Source organism: Podarcis filfolensis (assembly GCF_964270895.1).
Source record: "Podarcis filfolensis genome assembly, chromosome: 13".
Classification (NCBI taxonomy): Eukaryota; Metazoa; Chordata; class Lepidosauria; order Squamata; family Lacertidae; genus Podarcis; species Podarcis filfolensis.
This window is the reverse complement of record NC_139615.1, coordinates 4,510,591-4,532,013: the sequence shown is the minus strand read 5'-3', so window position 1 is coordinate 4,532,013 and position 21,423 is coordinate 4,510,591. Positions and strand designations below refer to the sequence as shown.

At 52.8% G+C, this 21,423-nt stretch overlaps 1 protein-coding gene and 1 long non-coding RNA gene across 2 annotated transcripts in view; one reads left to right on the top strand and one right to left on the bottom strand.

The window, feature by feature from the left end:
- The window catches only part of KDM6B (lysine demethylase 6B), a 96,894-nt gene that overhangs the window by 73,802 nt on the left and 1,669 nt on the right, over window positions 1-21,423 (bottom strand). The window lies entirely within an intron of this gene.
- Window positions 646-2,438, top strand: LOC310747047. The gene is made up of 2 exons (XR_014540871.1): window positions 646-1,430; window positions 2,056-2,438. It is a non-coding gene; the product is annotated as an uncharacterized lncRNA (long non-coding RNA).

Here is a 21,423-nt window from a genome sequence, read left to right as displayed (position 1 = left end):
GTTTTGTTTTTGTATCCAGATACGTCGGCCTTGCCTTCTAAACCTTTTGCCCTCCTCTTGGTCTTGCTCCAGACCTTGGACACAGCAGGTATGTATCAGCATCTCAGCCAGGGCAAACTTCCCAACACTACCACCCCCCCCACACACTGAACATAAATTCAGAATTTCAGACGCTGGCAGCAGGATGGAGGCTTGCTACAATCTGTGACTTGCATAATCTGTTCTGCTTGCAATATCTGGCAATCTGGCGCGTACTATGCGCTCTCCTTGTGCTGGCAACGTCAAGGGCACATGGAAGGGGTTTCCAGCATGGGGCGGGTTGTGGGGGGAGAAAAAGTAAGTGGGATCCAATGAGCTGCCCCTCTCTTCCCTGAGTTGCCGCCTCCAGAATCTGGCAGGAACCCCATGTGTTTCAATGGCCGGTTGGCTGTAGGGACACTATGCCTCTGGGCATGCACAGAAAGGCACTTTCCTCATTGTCACCACAACCACAACCAAACATCTGCACAAGTTTGGACCCCACATCCCAGCACCTATTTACCAAGCGACAAGAGTTTAATACAGTGGACGCTCAGGTTGCGAACGTGATCCATGCGGGATGCGCGTTCGCAACCCGCAGCACACGTGCAGGTTGCGATTTGGCGCTTCTGCGCATGTGCAAAGTGTGGTTTAGTGCTTCTGCGCATGCGCGGAACCCAGAAGTAACCCATTCTGGTACTCCCAGGTTTCGGCGAGTCCGTAGCCCGAGAAAACGCAACCTGAAACGTCTGTAACCTGAGGTATGACTGTACAAAGAAAGCGCCACGATTCACAGCGAGAACCTCAGAGCAAACTTATCATAGAATTGTAGGCTTGGAAGGGACACCGAGGGTCATCTAGTCGGACCCACTGCAACGCAGGAATCTTTTTGCTCGATACGGGACGCGAACCCACAACCCTGAGATTAAGAGTCTCACGCTGTACCGGTTGAGCTTTTTAGAATCCCTCAGTTCTGTCCTGGGATGCAGAAACAGGGGGGGAAAGAGAGCCCCGCACAACTTTTCCGTACCACCAAAAATCCCACAGAGCACATTTCACCATCCTGAAAACACAGATGGGAGGCAGATGTCTACACTAAGACACACACACGGCAACCGCCTCTGAATCAGTGCAGGGGGAGGAGCACGGTCCAGGTTGGAAGACCGTGTGCAAGAGAGACGCTGAGGACACACACACTCTCTGGCTGCAGGAAACACACCACTTGACCTGCAGTCAAGATCGCGCAGCCATGTGCAAACTCAAAAGCGGCCACATGGATTCTGAGCGGTGCGCTGCCATGCGCCCCCCCTCCACTGTTCGAGAAGCCTGTGGGCATGTGCATAAGCCAAACAGCACCTCAAAGCATCCAGGAACATGTGCACTGGGGAAACACGGGTGCAGCAATCAAGAAGGCCAGAAGAGCTGGCCAATTGGTGCCAAAGAAGGATAGAACTTTTTTTATGTATGCTACAACAGCAGCAAGAATACTTATTGCAAAGTATTGGAAGACACAAGATTTACCCACCCTGGAAGAGTGGCAGATGAAGGTGATGGACTATATGGAACTGGCGGAAATGACTGGCAGAATCCGGGACCAGGGAGAAGAGTCGGTGGAAGAAGATTGGAAGAAATTTAAAGACTATTTACAGAAATACTGTAAAATTAATGAATGTTAGAATGATGTCGGAATGAAGTTAAGTGGTTTTAGCAGTAATGTTACAAAGGAGTATGTAAAAATGGATTGTTAACAGGTGAGAATGTAAAGTTATAATATATTAAGATAAAGGATTAAGATAAAAACAAAGAGGGAAAGGATTTGCTGAATTAACTAACTGAACTGGAATACAAAAAAGGGAGGTGTGAGGAGGTCAGGGAAACAAGTAAATGAAAGAGAAGACATGGAAAGATTGATTTGTTTTTAATTGTTTTTATTTTTCTGTATTTTTTGCTTCTTTTTTCTTTCTTTTTCTTATTTTTGTAACCTTTTCTGAAACTTTAATAAATATCATTTAAAAAACAAAAACAAAAAACAAGAAGGCCAGAAGAGCCTGGTTGGTTGCCGGATCAGGCCAGAGAGGGCCAGCCTTCTGTTCTCAAAGCAGCCGACCAGATGCCTCCATGGGAAACCTGCAAGCAGGACCCGAGCGTGAGAGACTCTCCCCACCACGGTGGAAATTCTGCCAGGTCTGTGTGCCACTGCCCAGGTCACACATTTCCATTTGCTCGGGACATGTGTCTCAAAGCCTTCTTTAAATGGGGCGTCCCCAGAAAGCAGTGGGCACACAGGGAAGCAAAGAGGAAGCATGTCTTGTTGCTTTGGTTTCAATATTTGTGTTTTTATCTTGTATTTTTATCTTGTGAATTGCCCTGAGCTCTTTTGAGGAAGGGCGGTATAGAAACCGAATAAATCATCACCGTCATCTCAGCGTCCTTATAGAATCATGGAACTTCTTGTGTTGCAAAGACCCTGAGGGGTCATTTATTCCAAGTCCCTGCAATGCAGGAATCACAACAGATCTCAACCTATGCTGTGGGTGACCATATGCATTTAATAATAATAATAATAATAATAATAATAATAATAATAATTTATACCCCGCCCATCTGGCTGAGTTTCCTCAGCCACTCTGGGCGGCTTCCAATCGAGTGTTAAAAACAATACAGCATTAAATATTAAAAACTTCCCTAAACAGGGTTGCCTTCAGATGTCTTTTAAAGAGAAGATAGCTGCTTATTTCCTTCACATCTGAAGGGAAGGCGTTCCACAGGGCGGGCGCCACCACCAAGAAGGCCCTCTGTCTGGCCTCTGTAACCTCACTTCTCGCAGGGAGGGAACCGCCAGAAGGCCCTCGGAGCTGGATCTCAGTGCCGGGCTGAACGATGGGGGTGGAGACGCTCCTTCAGGTATAGTGGGCCTTTGAGGCTGTTTCTTGATTTTTTAAGGCTAGCTTCCTCACCCTGCTGCCCGCCCCCTCCAGGAAGGCACCCCTCAACCCAGCAGGAATCAAAGTTTTGCTGCCCCACCATCCCAGGAAAAGGGAGAGGGGTCTCTGCCTCCCCGGTCGGAAGCAGCAAGGATGTTTCCGACTGCCAGAAACCACAGGAGGGGAGAGCGCTTTCGCGCTCGGATCCTGCTGGGGGGGTTTCCCACGAAGGGCACCTGGGCGGCCGCTGTGAGAACAGGATGGGGCCATTGGCCTGATCCAGCCGGCTTTCCTCGCGTTCTTAAGTTCCCCCACTCCACAGCAAACAGGCTTGACAGCTGCGGAGCAAGATTCCTGGGTCCCAAGCTCAGAGGCTGGTGGGCAGAGGGAGGGTAGTGGGGCCTAGTGGGTGGGGACAAGCCTTTGTGGGCGACTCGGGGAAGGGAGTCTTGCTGGGAGGGTGCTGAGCGTGCCCCTTGTGTGAGACGGCCCGTCTTCCCCGGACGGAGATGAACACACAGCCTCTGCCCCCCCCCCTTTTGCAATCGAGCAAGACAGGTCCCAAGGGGGACCTGGAGAATATTTATAGCTCCGGCGTGAATGGAGAGCGGAGCAAGTGGGGGGGGGTCCTCCTGCGTTACCCGGCAACTGCCGGAGGGCACGTGTGGAGGCAGCGTAATCTCCAGCGACCTTTCACCCCGACCTCTGACCCCACGGCACAAGGGAGAGAGGAACAGCTGCACCAGAGGCTTCTGGGTGGAGCGATAACAGAGCCTTTGCTCTCTTGCCTTCCTGCACCCCCAGTCTACACACACACACCAGACAGGACACCCCTACTCAAATTTCTGCAGTTGTCCCCCCGCCCGGCACAATTCCAGACCGCCGCGCACCAAAAAAACGCCCAAACCCCCGTTTTGCAAAACGGCACGGCTGCTTCTATTTCCAAACCAGAGAGAGCTGCAATTCTTGCTGCTCTGGGGGCGTGTGGGTAGGACGGGGGCTTGCTTTTTCATGCTTCGCATTGGTGCCGTTCCCCTGCACCTCACTTTGGGCCGTTTCCCCACCCTAGGGACACTGAAAAGAAGGGGGCAAAGGTGGATCTCCCCCCCCACACACACCCAGCTCTTTTGGTCCACGTTTGCAATATGGCTCACAAATTCAACCCACTCCAGAAGTGACCTCAGGCCGGGGGGGCGGCCGGGCACAGAGGATTGACAGAGGTCACTGTGGCCTTGCTTTGTGGGGGCTGGCTCCAGATTTGCAAACTATCCAGGCTCTCTCACACACAGAGCAAATAAATGTGCTTTTTCAAGACCATGTGGGGAGGCGAGGGGGCCGGGAGGTTAGGAAAGGTGTTGAGAAACTGGGAAATTAAAAACTGGAGCAGTAGAACCTTGACCCACATACCCAGATTTTCTCTCTCTGCAGCGGATGTTTCTTTTTATCTCTCCTTCCCTCCCTCCCTCCCTCCTTCCTTCCCACCCCCTCCCCACAGCGTGATCCACAAAGCTGCCACAACCACCCCCTCATCTCCCCCCCCCCATTGAGAACAGAGAGAGACAGTTCAGCTGAGGACAAGTTAAGAGCAGCAGCCGTTATATAATGGCAAGGTGGGGAGAAAGAGGGGAGGGAGGAAAGGTGTTTAGCTCTCTCCCAGCGAGGGCTGCACCTGGTGACTCATGCCCTCCCGAGGCCCTGGTCTCCCTCCCAGAGGACCCAGGCATCCGGGGACTGGGCACCCTGACTCTCTAACACCCTGACTCTCTGGCAACAAGCAGGAATCCTGAGCCATCAAGCCCACCCACCAACTCAAATTATATTTTCCCATTCCTGCACCTCTCCAAAGCCCCCTTTCCCCTGTAATTCCCGGGGGGTGGGGGGGAGAGATGCCAAAAGCTCCCTCCCCTGGCTTGAAGGCAGAGAGAAGAGGAGAAGACCCCCCCAAATAACGTGCAGCAGAGCAGAAGTGTGCAAGGCTGTCACACGAAGCAGGGGGGGGCGCTCCACAGCTGTGCCACTGTGGGCCGACCCCCTGGCAGCCTGTCATGTTGGCAATGGGCAGCCAATCAGGGCAGAGGGGGGGACCCAACCCAGGCAGCCAATGGGAGCACTTCCAGGAGCAGAACAGGTTCAAAACTGGGTTTTCCTTGCATGCATTGCCTCTCTGAGACTCCCCACCCCTCAAATTCTCTCTTGAAAACTGCTAAAAAATTTATTTGCAGCTTCTGCAGAGAGGCGTCGCCGGGAATCTTTCAGCAACTGCCGAGAGGGTTTCAAGAGGTTTCCCTGTAATGGGCTCAGTCCTCCAGGTCTGTGAAATGGGAGCAAGAAAATGGGGGGGGGATATTGTGAAGGAGGGAAGAAGATACCACCACCCACCCCTCGGATCGCAGGGAAACCGCAGAGCTAGGCAAATAAGAATTGCACTTGCTGTATTCGGAGAGATTGGCAGGGGCTGCTGGCTCCAAGGGGTCAGAGGTCTTGGGGGTGGGGAGAGCGGCTGACAGGACTGGTGAGGGACCCCTGCCCTGCAAAAAGGGGGGGTTGTTAGCATTGGTGCACAGCCCAGTGAGCCAGCCCACCTTTGCTTATAGAACACACTGTGAGGGTTGGCGTGACTCCCAGAATCCTTTGCTCTGCTTAAGTTTCTGTGCGGCACATACACCTGCCTTTTCATACCCCGTCCCAATTTTCCAGAAAACTCACAACCAAGCCAGGAAACCCTGCCTGTGTTTTTTCCAGGCCCTGGAATTTCGCCTCTGGTAGCAATTAGCCTGAGCTTTGGAAAGGAGGCAATGGGGGGAAAATATATTTAGACCCCTTTCATTTCAGAATTTCAGGCTTCTGCCAAGCTGGCACTACAGAGATGGGCAACAGACCTGGAAAACAGAGGCAAGGCTCAGATCCAAAAGCTCGCCTCAGTTTTCTCCACCTGTGAAATGGGAATACTTGTGCCACACCACAGAAAGTAGGGCAGAAAGTTCCCATTGCTGGGGCTTCTTAGAACAGAAGCTGCACCTATTGCTAGTCCAACTCAGAGTAGGCCTATTGGAATGAGTGGAGCAAAGTCCTGCTCACTGACTCCAAAGGGCCAACTAGCACGGGACACAGGCTTCAGCACGGAAGATCCACCCATCCCTGCCCCACAAACCTGCCCCCTAACCACAAAGGGGCCCAGAGGAAGTCAAAGGATAACTCGCCAGCCCTATAAATATACCAGCGGCATTTTTAGGGTGGGCATGTGGTGAGGGGGCGGGAGGAGGAAGAATGCCCCCCAACCTCCCCTTCTGGGGGGGGGGCAGATCCGAAGTTCAAAAAAGTGTGGCAAACTATGTTTCCTGTCTTTGCCGCTGCACATAGCTATCAGCTGTGAAACACACACAGCAACCCAACAAACATACGCCGCCCGAAACTTTTATCTATATAGATAGATGACCAGAGGCAACACAGAGCAACGGGCAACACAGCACTCTAGGCAACTGTTGCTCTAAGGGGCTGCCCCACGGCAGTAGAATACCCCAAACCAAAGCAGGCTCTCACCAGGTAAGACGGTGAGACCTTCCCAATGGGAACTTGGGAGGGAAAGCAAGCACCGAGCCCCTCTGAACAAAGAAGAAGAAATGAGATGTTTTTCTATGCCCTCTCTCCAAAATTGTATGCAGGGGGGAAATAACGGTTTTGTTTTGTTTGCTTTTGAAGGGCCTCAAAATCAGCAAAATGTGTGGGTGGTGGGCCTTGCTCAGAGATGGGAGGAATAGCTCTGCAGAGCATATCTGGAAAGGAATTCGAAGCCTGCTTGTTGTTGTTTTAATTGTCGTTCTTTTGCAGAAAAGCTATTGGGTGTCCAGGGAAGGCGTCTTCGCCCGACGTAGGGACGGCACTCGAACCCAGACCCTGCGCTGCTTCATAAGGAAATCGCTACAAGCACCTAACTCTGGGGGATTGGGGTAGCTCAGTCGGTGGAACCCGAGACTCTGGATCTCAGGGCCGTGGGTTCGAGTACCACCTCGGGCGAAACGTTCCTGTGGTTGCAGCGGGTCAGACTAGATGACCCTGGAGGTCCCGTCCAAGGCGGCGGTTCTATGAAACGACACGCAGGTGCACACTCGGAAGAGGGAGCGAAAGCCAGGGGCGAACGACCGCAATTGAAAACGGCTGGTAGTTCAGGAGACCAACCCCCTGCCCGCAAAGGGATTGGGGGGGGGAGGCAGGTTGCCTTGATGTTGAGGAAACAGATGGGCCACCTGAAATGAGAGCTGTTCCACAAAACCACCCCCCAGAGGAGAGGAACCACCTGCGTAAAACACAGCTGCACGCCCCTCTCTGGGCTCCCCTCGCTCCCAAATGCATCCCAGTCGCCCCTGCCATCACAAGGGAGGCAGCTACTCTGTATTAATTAACCCAGAGTGCAAAAGATTCAGCCTTTCCGATGTGGGAGGGACCCCTCAAGGTCATCCAGCCCAACCCCAGGAATCACAGCTCAAGGATCCGCAACAGATGGCCGTCCAACCTCTGCTTAGGAACCTCAAAGGAAGGAGAGTCCACGGTCTTTCGACGGAGTCCGTCCTGCGTCGCTCTGACCCTCAGCAAGCTATTCCCAACGTGTAGTTGGAATCTCCAAGCGGCTGGTTCGAGTCCTACCCTCCGCAGCAGGAGAAAACACGCTTGCTCCATCGTCTTTTAGATCAGGGGTCAGCAAACATTTTCATCGGGGGGCCGGTCCACTGTCCCGCAGACCTTGCGGGGGGGCAGACTATATTTTGAAAAATATAAATACCCTGCAAGCCGGTCCCGCAGCTGCCTCCGGACCTGGAGGAGGAACGCACTCTGCACGCGCTCAGGAGCGCGTCTTGGCGCCATCCGCTCACCGGTGTTGTTGACGAGCGGCAGCCGCTCCATCGGTCCGTCCCCACGGAGCTCCCAGGCAAGGTGCACCACGCACTGTAGCCCGCTGTCCGAGGCCAGGTCGGCGGGTAGGCCGCGCACGCCAGCACGGCCACCAAGCGCGCCACCAGCAGCAGCACCAAGCCAGGCGCCGGGCCAGCAAGCGCATCAAGCTCCGGCAGAAGCCCCGCAACGTGCCTGTCACATGCCCATGACACGGCCCAGACCCACTGCCCGCCCGCCGGCCTCTCCGTCCATGGCCGTGCCAGGTTTACCTCAGTGCGTGAGCATCTTTGGATTGGCTGCAGGAACTTCCTGGTTGGCCACATCCGGCCCCAGGGCTGTAGTCTGCAGACCCCTGCTTTAGATATCTAAAGATGGCTATCATATCTCCTCTCAGTCTCCTCTTTTCCAGGCTAAAGATATCCAGCTCCTTCAACTGTTCCTCATCAGGCCTCGTTTCCGGACCCCTCATCATCTTGGCTGCCCCCCTCTGCACATCTTCCGGCTGGTCAACATCCTTCTTAAATTGAGGTAGCCAGCGTGGCACTCATTCTCCACACGTGGTTGGACTTCCCGGCTGGCTCTCGAGTGTCACTGTGGTGTAGCGGTTAGAGCACAGGACTCAGACTTGGGAAAGACCAGGGTTCAAATCCCGTCGGTCACACGAATCTCACTGGGTGCGAACTTGCAGGCCGGTCACTGCTCCTTCTTAGCCTAAACCTACCTCACAGGGCTGGTTATGAGCTCTTTGGAGGAAAAGCAGTGACATTGTCTTTTACAGGGACGCGGGTGGCGCTGTGGGTTCAACCACAGAGCCTAGGACTTGCCGATCAGAAGGTCGGTGGTTCAAATCCCCGTGACGGGGTGAGCTCCCATTGCTCGGTCCCTGCTCTTGCCAACCTAGCAGTTCGAAAGCACCTCAAAGTGCAAGTCGATAAATAGGTACCGCTCTGGCGGGAAGGTAAACGGCATTTCCGTGCGCTGCTCTGGTTCGCCAGAAGCGGCTTAGTCCTGCTGGCCACATGACCCGGAAGCTGTTACGCCGGCTCCCTCGGCCAATAAAGCGAGATGAGCACTGCAACCCCAGAGTCGGCCACGACTGGACCTAATGGTCAGGGATCCCTTTACCTTTTTACCTCACAGGGTTGTCGTGAGCTCTTTGAAGGAATAGCAGCGACATTGTTTTTTACAAGGTTTCTAATCCACTTTTGCAACAAGGTCCAACGGAGAGTTACAACAATATAAATAAACGTTCTTAAAAATCACTTCAGCCAGTTTACAATGGGAAAAATTGGTTGAACCCTAAGGCACACACATGCAAGACACCCAGTGGTTACAGCATGGGTAGGCAAACTCAGGCCCAGGGGCTGGATCCGACCCAATCGTCTTCTCAATCCGGCCCGTGGACAGTCCGGGAATCAGCGTGTTTTTACATGAGTAGAATGTGTCCGTTTATTGAAAATGCATCTCTGGGTTATTTGTGGGGCATAGGAATTCGTTCATATTTTTTTTTTCAAAATACAGTCTGGCCCCCCACAGGGTCTGAGCGACAGTGGACCGGCCCCCTGCTGAAAATGTTTGCTGACCCCAGGGTTCGAGAAATGGGAGAGACCACGGTTAAATGCCCCACTCAAGTCGTGACCTTGGGCCAAGCCACTGCCTCTCTCAGCCCTTCCTACCTCACAGGGTTGTTGTGGGGATAAAATGAGGAGGGTGGGGAAAAGAGCCCCTCCTTGGAGAAAAATGGGGGCTACTTATGCAGCAGACAAATACAGGGATACCTTGGTTTACAACCATAATCTGTTCCGGAGGTCCAAAACAGGTTGTAACCCAAGGCGCGCTTTCGCCAGTGGGGCCTCCCAAAAAAAGGGGGGGTTTGTAATCCAAAAAAAAGGGACACACACTTCCGGGTTTGATGTGGTTGTACAGTGGTACCTCAGGTTACAGACGCTTCAGGTTACAGACTCCGCTAACCCAGAAATAATACTTCAGGTTAAGAACTTTGCTTCAGGATGAGAACAGAAATCGGGCTGCGGCGGCAGCAGGAGGCCCTATTAGCTAAAGTGGTGCTTCAGGTTAAGAACAGTTTCAGGTTAAGTACAGACCTCCAGAACGAATTAAGTACTTAACCTGAGGTACCACTGTAATCCAAAACGGTTGCAAACCAAGGTACCACTGTAGATAAATCTCAGGTGTCGAAGGTCAGGGATAAAGAGGATAGCTCAGTCAGTAGAGCACAAGATCGTGGGTTCGAGCCCCACGTTGGAGAAAATATTCCCGCATTTGCAGGGGGTTGGGCTAGATGACCCTGGGGTCCCTTCCAACTCTACCATTTGATGGCTTTATGAAAAGCCATGTAAGAAAGGTACCTAGTACTTTAATTTGACGCAAGCTGTTTATTACCAAGTCATTATTATTTTATCGCGGCTTATTTGCATTGTTCTAGGAACGCGGGTGGCGCTGTGGGTGAAACCACAGAGCCTAGGACTTGCAGATCAGAAGGTCGGCGGTTCGAATCCCCGCGACGGGGTGAGCTCCTGTTGCTCGGTCCCTGCTCCTGCCAACCTAGCAGTTCGAAAGCACGTCAAAGTGCAAGTAGATAAATAGGTACCACTCCAGCGGGAAGGTAAACGGCGTTTCTGTGCACTGCTCTGGTTCGCCAGAAGCGGCTTAGTCATGCTGGCCACATGACCCGGAAGCTGTACGCCGACTCCCTCGGCCAGTAAAGTGAGATGAGCACCGCAACCCAGAGTCGGCCACGACTGGACCTAATGGTCAGGGGTCCCTTTACCTTTACTTATGTAAGGAAGGTTGCCCAATGCGCCTCTGTGGGGTGCGGGGAGGGCCGCCAGCCTTCCAACCTCTGGGGTGGCAAATTAGCAAGCGCGCACACACACACACACACACACACACACACACAAAACCACACGCACACTTTGACTGTGAAACCCTGCAGCCTTTCTGTTCCTTGTTTTTATTATGCATTTTGTGTTTTTATCTTGCGTTTCAAAGCTGCCAACTGCCCTGAGATCGACAAACGGAGGCCGGCGCACAAATTTAATCAATAAAATAATGAAAATAATTTAGATCGCTCAAGTGGCATGCCCTGGGAAGCTCTAGGGAGAGACTTCCCTCAGCTGCTGCTGCCAGCCAGTGCAGCCAAGCTAGGCTCCATGGGGCCCTGATGGACTGACACGGCAGGAGGCAGCTTCCCATGTTCCCATGCGCCCCGTACAGGAACCGCAGGCCTGGCGTGCAAAGAGTTAACAGGGACCATGTGCTCGGCGCATGTTTGCCATGCACGCACATCGCAGCTCCCCTCCCCCTCCCCGGCCATGCGGGCTAGCGTGTGCAGGCGTGTTCCATGCGTGAGGGAGCGTGTCCGGGCGTGCCCTGTGGGATGTGTGTGCGCACACGTGCAATCTCCTGGCAGCTGTTCCAGGCCTGCCCTCCCCATCGCCCCGGCAACCAGGCCCCGCTGCAGAGCCGCCATTGGCCCCCGCGCCCGGTGATGTCAGCATCCCTGAAAAGTTAATAGGGCGGCTGGGGATGAGGGCAAACATTCCTGCCGCTGTTCCCATAGCAACAGGGCAAGCACCCCAGCTGAGCGGCCATGTGTGTGCGGGTGCGCGGGGGGGGGGCAGATTGCTCCCTCGGCCCCCCCCCCAGCCCAATCTCTGGGTCCTGCAGCCGACTTGGCAAGGCACAGACAGGGAGAGCGGGGGGCGACCCCCACCACGTCCCCCTTCCGCACATAAGAGGCGCTGGGGCTCAAGCCTCAATGCATGACCGGAGGTTGGGGGCTGGGGGTTCGCAGAGGGGGGGAGCAGAGCACTCTGCACGCACTCAGAGACTGACAGGAGGAGGGAACGATGCACTCTGCACACACTCAGAGGCTGAATGGGGGAGGGAGTGATAGACTCTGCATGCACTCAGAAGCTGACAGGGGAAAGGAGCGATGCACTCTGCATGCACTCAGAGGCTGACAGGGAGGGACTGATGCACTCTGCTCGCACTCAGAGGCTAATGGGGAAGGAGCGATGCACTCTGCACGCACTCAGAGGCTGATGGGGGAGGGAGCGATGCACTCTGTATGCACTCAGAGGCTAACGGGGAGCGACTGATGCGCTCTGCATGCACTCAGAGGCTGATGGGGGAAAGGAGTGATGCACTCTGCACACACTCAGAGGCTGATGCACTCTGCACTCAGAGGCTGACATGGGAAAGGAGCGATGCACTCTGCACGCACTCAGAGGCTAACGGGGAGGGACTGATGCACTCTGCATGCACTCAGAGACTGACGGGGGAAAGGAGTGATGCACTCTGCACGCACTCAGAGGCTGATGGGGGGAGGGAGCGATGCACTCTTTATGCACTCAGAGGCTGATGGGGGAAGGAGAAATGCACTCTGTGCGCACTCAGAGGCTGACAGGGGAAGCAATGCACTCTGCACACACTCAGAGGCTGACGGGAAGGGAGCGGTGCACTCTGCACACACTCAGAGGCTGACAGGGAAGGAGCGATGCCCTCTGTGCGCACTCAGAGGCTGACGGGGGGAAGGAGCAATGCACTCTGCACATGCTTCAGGGCTAGCACGGAAATTTAAGTCTCAGGTCTGAGTCTTGGGTCAAAGGGATTCAGCACAGCGTGCATTATGCTCAGCACTTTCTTCCCACTTCCTCCCCCAGTGTAGAAAACTAGATGCAAAGGCAGACTACCTTCCTCCACTGGGGAAAGGATGCTAAACTGGTATCATAGAGTTAGCGGGGACCCCAAGGGTCATCTAGTCCAACCCTCTGTAATGCAGGAATCTCAACTAGATCACAAATGACAGGTGGCCATCCAATCTCTGCTTAAAAACCTCCATGGAAGGAGAGTCCATCTTCTGAGGGAGTCAGTGCATCACTAGCAAAGCATTAAATATCCCACACAGACACTTTCCACAGCAGCTAATCTACCACGCGGCAGCAAGATGTGCAAACCTAAAGCAGGCTCTTGCCAGCTGCAAAGCAAGTGAACTGCAAAGCACACACAAACGGGGGGGAAAAACGCACAGGCTGAGGAAAGGGGTCCCACTAGGCTGCACTACCCAGAGCTGCAGGTTCCAGCTTCAGCTCATACTGCTGCCAGATCCAGACCTTATCTTTTGGCGGGGCGGCTGACCCGATCCAGTTCAGTCTCGCTCTCCACACCTGCCCCGCAAGCTGTGCTCGCCATTGCTCAACACAAGAGCAACGTTTCTTCGCAGAGGGAGACGCTAACCTGCGGAACTTCTTGCCACAGGCTGCCCTGACGGTTTCTGTTCGTGACTCGCTGGATGATGGGTGGCATCCAGGATTAGTCACGCTCGGCGTGGATCCATTAAAATTAACGAGGATGACTCAGGCTGCCCCGGTACGTACACATTTGAATCAGTACTGAACTGCTGTCGCAATCCTGGGAACCGTAGTTTGCCGAGAGTTCTTCGGCAGCCCTCTTCCCCGCAGGGAGCTACAGTTCCCAAAGTGGCTTTACAGCCAAACCTTCCTCCCAGGGAGCTCTGGGAAACTGTAGCTCTGTGATGAGTCTCCGAACAACCTTAACAAACTACAGTTTCCTTAAGAAACTACAATTCCCTGGATCCTTGGGTGGGGGGGAGCTGTCGGAGTGGTATGATAATGCTTTAAAAGTACGGCAAAGGTGTGATCTAAGAGAGGGCTTTTAGCTTCGGTGGGACTCCCATGAGCAAAACGCAGCTGGATTTAAAGAGTCGTAGAACCGTCGATCTGTCAAGGGGACCCCAGAGGCCATCTAGCCCAACCCCGGGCAGTGCAGGAATGACAGCTAAAGAATTTCTGACACAAAGCCATCCAACCTCTGTTGAAAAACCTCCAAAGAAGGAGAGCCCGCCGCCTTCTGAGCCGCTCTTACCCTCAGAAATATTTGTTCCTTCCTTGCCACCGACATTTATTTGTCCAGGAAAGTGTTGCCGGGAGGCAGTGTGGTGTAGTGGTTAGGGTGCTGGTCTGTGACCAGGGTTCGAATCCCCACTCGGTCATGTTTTTAATATTCAATGCTGTATTGTTTTTAACATCCGATTGGGAGCCGCCCAGAGTGGCTGGGGAAACTCAGCCAGATGGGCGGGGTATCAATAATAAATTATTATTATTATTATTATTATTATTATTATTATTATTCACACTGGATGATCACCGCCTCTCTCAGCCTAAGGATAAAATAGGGGGCCATGTTCACCACCTTGAGCTCCTCAGAGGGAAAGGCAGCATGCAAAGGTTATTAATAATAATAATAAATTGCCTATTTTGCTTATATTTTGTAATAATTATGTTAAATAAATTAAATTTAATAATAATAATAATAAATTGCCTATTTTGCTTATATTTTGTAATAGTAATGTTAAATAAATTAAATTTAATAATAATAATAATAATAATAATATAAAAAAATTGCCGACCTGCAGCGGCTACAGGCAGTGGGCTTGTGGCGTAGCATAGTTCAGCCGGTACAGCGCGAGGCTCTTAATTTCAAGGTTGCGGGTTCGAATCCTGCACTGCAAGGGGTTGGACTAGATGGCCTTCGGGAGGTCCCCTTCCAACGCTATGAAGGTCCCCAGGCAGGGAACCGAGGCAAGGTGCACCTGCGTGGGCCAGCTCTGTTGCAACACGAAAACTCCCCGCGCCTCACCCTTCCTCGTGAGTTCCCAACATCTGGGGTGCGGGAACCCGCAAATTGCCGAGCAATAAGCTTTCCTGCTCCACGAATTTTCCCATGCAAGCAAGTTGCAGAACTGGGCTGGGATGTGGGTACAAGCTTTGCACACAGAGAGAGAGAGAGAGAGATGCACAAACTCACATCCGCCAGGGGAGAAGAGAGCATCAGACAGATGGAGACAAAGGGTGGGGTGGGGGTTTGGTGGGGGGGGAGAGAAGGAGAATCACCTGTGCCTCCTTTTCCAGGTGAGGGCAAAGGTGCGCCGAAGTTGATGATTAACCTGCCAGCAGCCGGTTGGGGCCGGGAGGCAGGCCGGAGGGCAAACGGCAAGACGACAAACAGGTTTATGGTGGCGGGAGATTTCGTCGACCGGCGGCGCCTGCATGAGAAAGCCTGCCCACCCCCAAACAAATACGTGCATCAACCCAGGCTGGAACTTTTTGTGCATCTCATGCACTCAGAAGGTGGTGAACGAGCGAAAAGGTTTTTAAATAGGGGCTGGATGGCCATCTGCCAGGGATTCTTGAGCTGCGATTCCGGGTTGGGCTAGATGACCGCTGGGGGTCCCTTTCAACTCTACAGTTCTACCTCTCTATGACCTCAGAAGGCAGAGGACTGACCTTAGCTGGAGGTTTTTAAACAGAGGTTGGAGGGCCACCTGCCAGGGATTCTTGAGCACCATGGAACCGCAGAATTTCAGGGGTCCCCAGAGGTCCTCTAGTCTAACCCTCTGCGATGCAGGAATCCCAGGTGAAGAATTGCTGGCAGCCTCTATTTTAAAATCCTGCAATGGAGGGGAGGCAGGCACCTTCCAAGGCAGTCTGTTCCACTGTCGAATGACCATTTCCGAATGTTCCTAAAAATCATGCAGGTAAAAAAACACAGCCAAACGCCGCTTAAGAGAAGGGTGCAAGACGTTTTCCCTGAAGCTTGAATCTGTTTCGTTCCGGATTGTCTTATTTGACGTTTAATGTGTTGCAAACAGCTTTGAGATTTTTCTTTAAACTATACCGTACAATGGTACCTCGGGTTAAGTACTTAATTCATTCTGGAGGTCCGTTCTTAACATGAAAGTGTTCTTAACCTGAAGCACCACTTTAGCTAATGGTGCCTCCCTCTGCTGCCGCACGATTTCTGTTCTCATGCTGAAACAAAGTTCTTAACCTGAAGCACTATTTCTGGGTTAGCGGAGTCTGTAACCTGAAGCGTCTGTAACCTGAGGTACCACTGTACCGAGGTATGGAAATGAAAGGAATAAAAATAACAAAATAACACTGTATTTTTCGCTCCATAAGACGCACTTTTCCCCTCCTAAAAAGCAAGGGGGGATGTGTGTGCGTCTTATGGAGCGAAGGCAGGGGGGAGGCAGGCAGGAAAAGCCCCCAAGCTCCGCGCAGCCTGTCCGCTGCTTTGAGGCTGGGGGGGGGAGGAAATAAGATTTTTTTTTCTTGATTTCCCCCTCTAAAAACTAGGTGCGCCTTATGGTCCTGTGCGCCTTATGGAGCGAAAAATACGGTACCACTAGGGAGAAATGACAAGGTGCCTAGACCATGGGTAGGCAAACTAAGGTCCGTGGGCCGGATCCAGCCCAATTGCCTTCTCAATCCGGCCCGCGGACGGTCCGGGAATCAGCGTGTTCTTACATGAGTAGAATGTGTCCTTTTATTTAAAATCCATCTCTGGGTTGTTTGTGGGGCATAGGAATTTGTTCATTTCCCCCCCAAAAAATTTAGTCCGGCCCCCCACAAGCTCTGAGGGACAGTGGACCGGCCCCTGCTGAAAAAATTTGCTGACCCCTGGGATAGACATTCCGTCGTGGCGACCCTAACCCAGGTTTAAAGCGCCATTTGGCGATTCGCTTACATCTCTCGAGTTTCTAAGCCTGGAGGTTTGGGGCCCGGTCGTTCCTACCCCCCCCCCTTTCGGGTTTTTTCGGGTGGGGGGGCAGGACTTCCTGTTATGTGCACTGAGAGCAGGAAGCCGACGTCTCCTTGCACCCACATCAAAAAGGCGGGGTGCGAGAGAGACCTCCCACGCAGAACGGGGGGTTCGCAACAAACAAACACGCTCGATTCCGGAGAAATTCGCATTCAGGTCTCACACCCCGATGCACAACAAAGCTTAGAGAATGCCCCCTCCCTGCAATATCAGGCCTATAAGCCCCCCACCCCACCTCCGGAGACCCCAAAGACAAAATTTTGTGGGGTGGGGACCCTAAGATTCTAGTCCAACAGCCTTTTCCTCCATGGGTTTGCCTCGCCTTCTTTCGAAGCCACCCAAATGAATGGCCGCCGCAGGGTCTTGTGGCAGGGAGTTCCACAGTTTGTCTGCGTGCTGCGCGAGGGAGATTGATGCAGAGCACTGTCTGAGATTGCATCGCAAAATATGGACAGGATATCTGCTTGGAGGAGAGCGATCTATCCTCACGGACACTAACAACCCCCCTCCTTTGTAATAAAAACCTTGAAAGTGGTGCCAGAAGGGAATAAAAATTGCATTTCATTTTTAGTCGCCGGTGCATTTCTATCCCATCTTTCATCTCAAGGTGGCATACAATTTTAATTTTAATTTTTAATTCCTTTATATCCCTCCTTTCTCCCCATGCAGGACCCAATCCAAACTGAAACAAATGCAACAGAAAACACACATTTTTTTTAACCAGTTAAATAAGTAAGCTGACAGCCTGGAATACACTTAGAATCACCGAATTGTTGAACCGGAAGGGGTCACAACTGTTATCGAGTCCAGCCCCTGAAGCGCAGGAATCTTTTGCCTCACGCGGGACTTGAACCCACGGCCCTCAGATCACGAACCTTGTGCTCTACCCACTTAGCTACTCAGCCTCAACTCTTAAAACCACTCATGCTTCCCCCCCTCGCCCGTTTCTCCCTCACAACAACCCTGCAAGGTAGGTTAGGCCGAGAGACAGAGAACGGCTCAAGGCCACCCGGGGATTTTCGTGCCCAGGCTGCGAGTTCCGGTCCTGCCAACGAGGCCGGAAAGGCCGATCCGTAGCTCAGCGGCTGGACGCACACACTTTCCCCAGAACCGGTCCCGTTTTCGAATCCTGCCACCTCCCGATTATGGGGAAAACGGCCCTTTTTCTGGGATCAGAGAGCCCCGCCCTGCCAGCTGGGACACAGGTGAAGCCTTGGCCTCCTCCCTCCCCGGTGGGGATCCGGTTGCTCGCCTCACCGGGCCTGGCCCAGGCCTCTGCTCACGACAGGTGGCCCACCACTCAAATAACAAGCCAGACGCACCACACAGGGGATCTCCATTGCCTCCCTAGAGGGTTAAAAAGGTGTGGCAAAAAGGTGGATTTACACGGCTGTGCTGCCTAGCGGTTAGATTGGGTTGCACCACAGGGAGGGAACCATAGAGCATTAATTGTACTGAGAATCAAGGGCCGGCCTCCCCTCAGCCTGGCCCCCTCCAGATCTTTTGGACATGCATCAGTTTCGAAGTTTATGCAGCAGGAAATAATAATAATAATAATAATTTATTTATACCCCGCCCATCTGGCTGGGTTTCCAACAGAACACTAAAATACAATAACCTATTAAACATTAAAAGCTTCCCCAAACAGGGCTGCCTTCAGATGTCTTCTAAAAGTTTGGTAGTTGTTTTTCTCTTTGACATCTGGTGGGTGGGTGTTCCACAGGGCGGGTGCCACCACCGAGAAGGCCCTCTGCCTGGTTCCCTGTAACTTCACTTCTCGCAGGGAGGGAACTGCCAGAAGGCCCTCGGAGCTGGACCTCCGTGTCCGGGCAGAACGATGGGGGTGGAGACGCTCCTTCAGGTATAAAAAGCTTGGGGCACCTATTTTCTGCCTCCTGCAGCTGCTCACGAGGCAGAAAACACTCCCTGGTGAATTTCTGCCTGCCTGGCAGCTGGCCCTACTATGCTCCCTCCTCCGTCACAAAGCCATTGTTCAGGGCCTACAAATCCAGCGCCAATTCTCCCCACTTTGTCAGCCAGGGGTTGAAGGCGGAAAAAATTTAGGGGGAGAGAAAAGGCTCCCCCCGTACAAAACTTGACCTTGGCTTGCTCTTTCCTAGGGTAAAATGAAACAAATTTGATTTTTTTGAGGGGTGGGGGCCTTCAGCCAACCAAACATAAGGAAGGCAGGCGATACGACTTCTCTCTTCTGCATGCCCCCCCCCCCAGCTCAGATGATGGCTTCTACATCTGGTTCTCCAGAAACCGCAGCACCAGGGGACCGCGATTCACAGACGCATTAACAAGAGCCTAGTCCCTAAGAGATGAGATTTGAGACCGGGGCGTTTGCCAAACATCTTCTCAACACCTGCTCATTAAACCCAACGCCTCCGCCTTACGGTTCCCCTCGCAAGAGCATATGGGGCTGGAACCAGGAGGGGCTGGAGGCACCCGGCTAAATTGGCTGAAAACTATAATTAGTAGCGGAATTACCCCGGCCTCCCCTGGAGAAATAAAAGGATTGAGGCGGAAGGTTTGCCCAAACACCCCGGCATTGTGTCGCGGCGGCAAAATAGCGGCTTGCAAGCTCACCTCTCGCGGCTGAGAAGGAAAAACCAAACGGAAATAACCTCTGCTGTGGGGCACCCTACTGCATCCCTCCTGAGGTTTCCGCCTGCCCGGCCAGCTGCCCCCAATTGCCCCCTAAGCCAGCTGTTGCAGCCTCCCGGATATTTTGCACAGTGATTCTCATCACACCAGCCGAAGTAACTTTCCATTGGCAAAGCGTGCCCTGAGCATGCACAGAGAGCCAGTGTGGTGCAGCGCTTAAGAGTGCTGGTCTAAGACCTGGGAGGGACCTGGGTTCAAATCCCCACTCGTCCACGAAGATCGCCGGACAACCTCGAAGGCCAGCTGCTGTCTCCCAGGCTGAGCCTACCTCAAAGGGCTGTTGTGAGGATAAACTGGAGAGCCGGAGAACTGGTTGTGACTGGTTTGGCTGGTTGTGATGGCGGGGGGGGGGGGGAGAACCACATTTATACATGCTCAACAGCATTTATCTTTTATCCCACCTGCATTTATCAGCTAGAAATGCACTCTGCACATGCTTACGAGCCTGCGTTATTCACATACGTTTGCTGCGAACCTCAGGAGGGGGAAAATCTGGACGTAAGAACACAAAAAGGGTGTGATCTAGCATTGAGTTGTGCAGGCAGAAGATAAGACATCAGGGCTAGCCAGCAGCCACCTAGTTTGGCGGCCGTCCCAGCTTCCTGCAGCAGGGAGTTCCGTAGTTCAACAATGTGCTGTGCAAAAGAAGCGCTCCTTTTAATCTGTCCTGAATCTCCCAGTCCCAGCGCTAAGCTCCACAATGGCTCAGATTTAAGAGCTTTATAACCTCTAATCCCCCAGCAGGGAACCGGAGCCTGTGCATTTGGGGTTAAAGGGGGCGGGAATTATCTGGCCTCCTTCCGTGGTCTTGGCTCTCCCTCTTGTGGACATCGGCTGAAAGCGCAGCTGGTTCCAGCCCCCCCCAGGCCAAAGAACGCTATCTGCGGTGACTGCAGTGAAGATAATTGTTTTTCCCTTTTTTAAAAAAGGCGCTTTCGCATTCTTATGAATGGATCTACAAGCCTCGATCCAAAAATGGAATTGTGCAGAGATCAGATCGGCTGCCATGGCAGCCGGTCTTGATCTGCAGGGAGCGCAGCCAAGCTGCAAAAACAGCAGCAGGATATTCATTCCTGGGAGGCCGGATCTGCTGCCCCTGGTGATCTTGCCGCCTGAGCCCGCCTCACCTTGCCTCATGGGTGAGCCGGCCCTGATCCTCATGGCCTGCTCATCCTTCGAGAGTCAGGACTCCTGGGTTGAAGGCTAAAGAGTGAGACACACATTGGACTGGACACACCATCCCACCCGGAGGTGGCTGGTCATTGCTCAGCTCAGAGGCAAAGGCATTCTGCACGTGCTCCAGAGCCACTCACTCCTTCCTGCCCACGTTCCAAGGCTGAGCCACGTCACAGGGGATTTACTTACAAGAGTCAACAGACATTTGATCCTAAGCCTGGTGGCACTTGGAAAAATGCCCACAGGTGCTCAGCCAACACACTGCAGGCAAAATGAGAAGACACCTCGTACCGTATTTTTCGCTCTATAGGACGCACCAGACCACAAGGCGCACCTAGTTTTTGGAGGAGGAAAACAAGAAAAAAAATACTCTGAATCTCAGAAGCCAGAACAGCAAGAGGGATCGCTGCGCAGTGAAAGCAGCAATCCCTCTTGCTGTTCTGGCTTCTGGGATAGCTGCGCAGCCTGCATTCGCTCCATAAGACGCACACACATTCCCCCTTACTTCTTAGGAGGGAAAAAGTGAGTCTTATAGAGCAAAAAATACGGTAATAACCGGACCAACTTCAGCAAGCTTGGGACATGCAAGCAAGCTACCAAGTTACACTGGATTCTTTTCACCTATCCGAAGAACAGTTCTGTGGAACTCAAAAGCTTGCACAGCACACGCGCCATGCCAAGAAAAGCACCCTGTTCTCACAGCGGCCAACAGAAGGCTTTCCTCTCCTGCCCTTTCTAGCAACTGGTGTTCAGAAGCATGCCTGCCTTAAAACCAGAGCCACACTCTCAGGCTGCTATCACATTTCTGAGCTGCTCAATAGGAAGCTACACGAGAGGGGATTCCTTCTAAAACTCCTCCCTCTTCGGTTTTGAATTTTATTGCGATAGTGGGTCGTGCAAAGCGCTCTTCTGAACAATGCCTTTTATAGGGTAGCGGGCACTGGGGTTGGGTTGATAGTTTAGGAGCCACTGGTTTAGCTTCAATTAAATATTTGGATAGAAATACCACCGTGGTAGCTCCCACTGTATACCCCCATGCCCCCCCATTACACTGTACTTCCTCCCTAGAGAATGCAGGGATCTTGGCTGCCCGCCACCC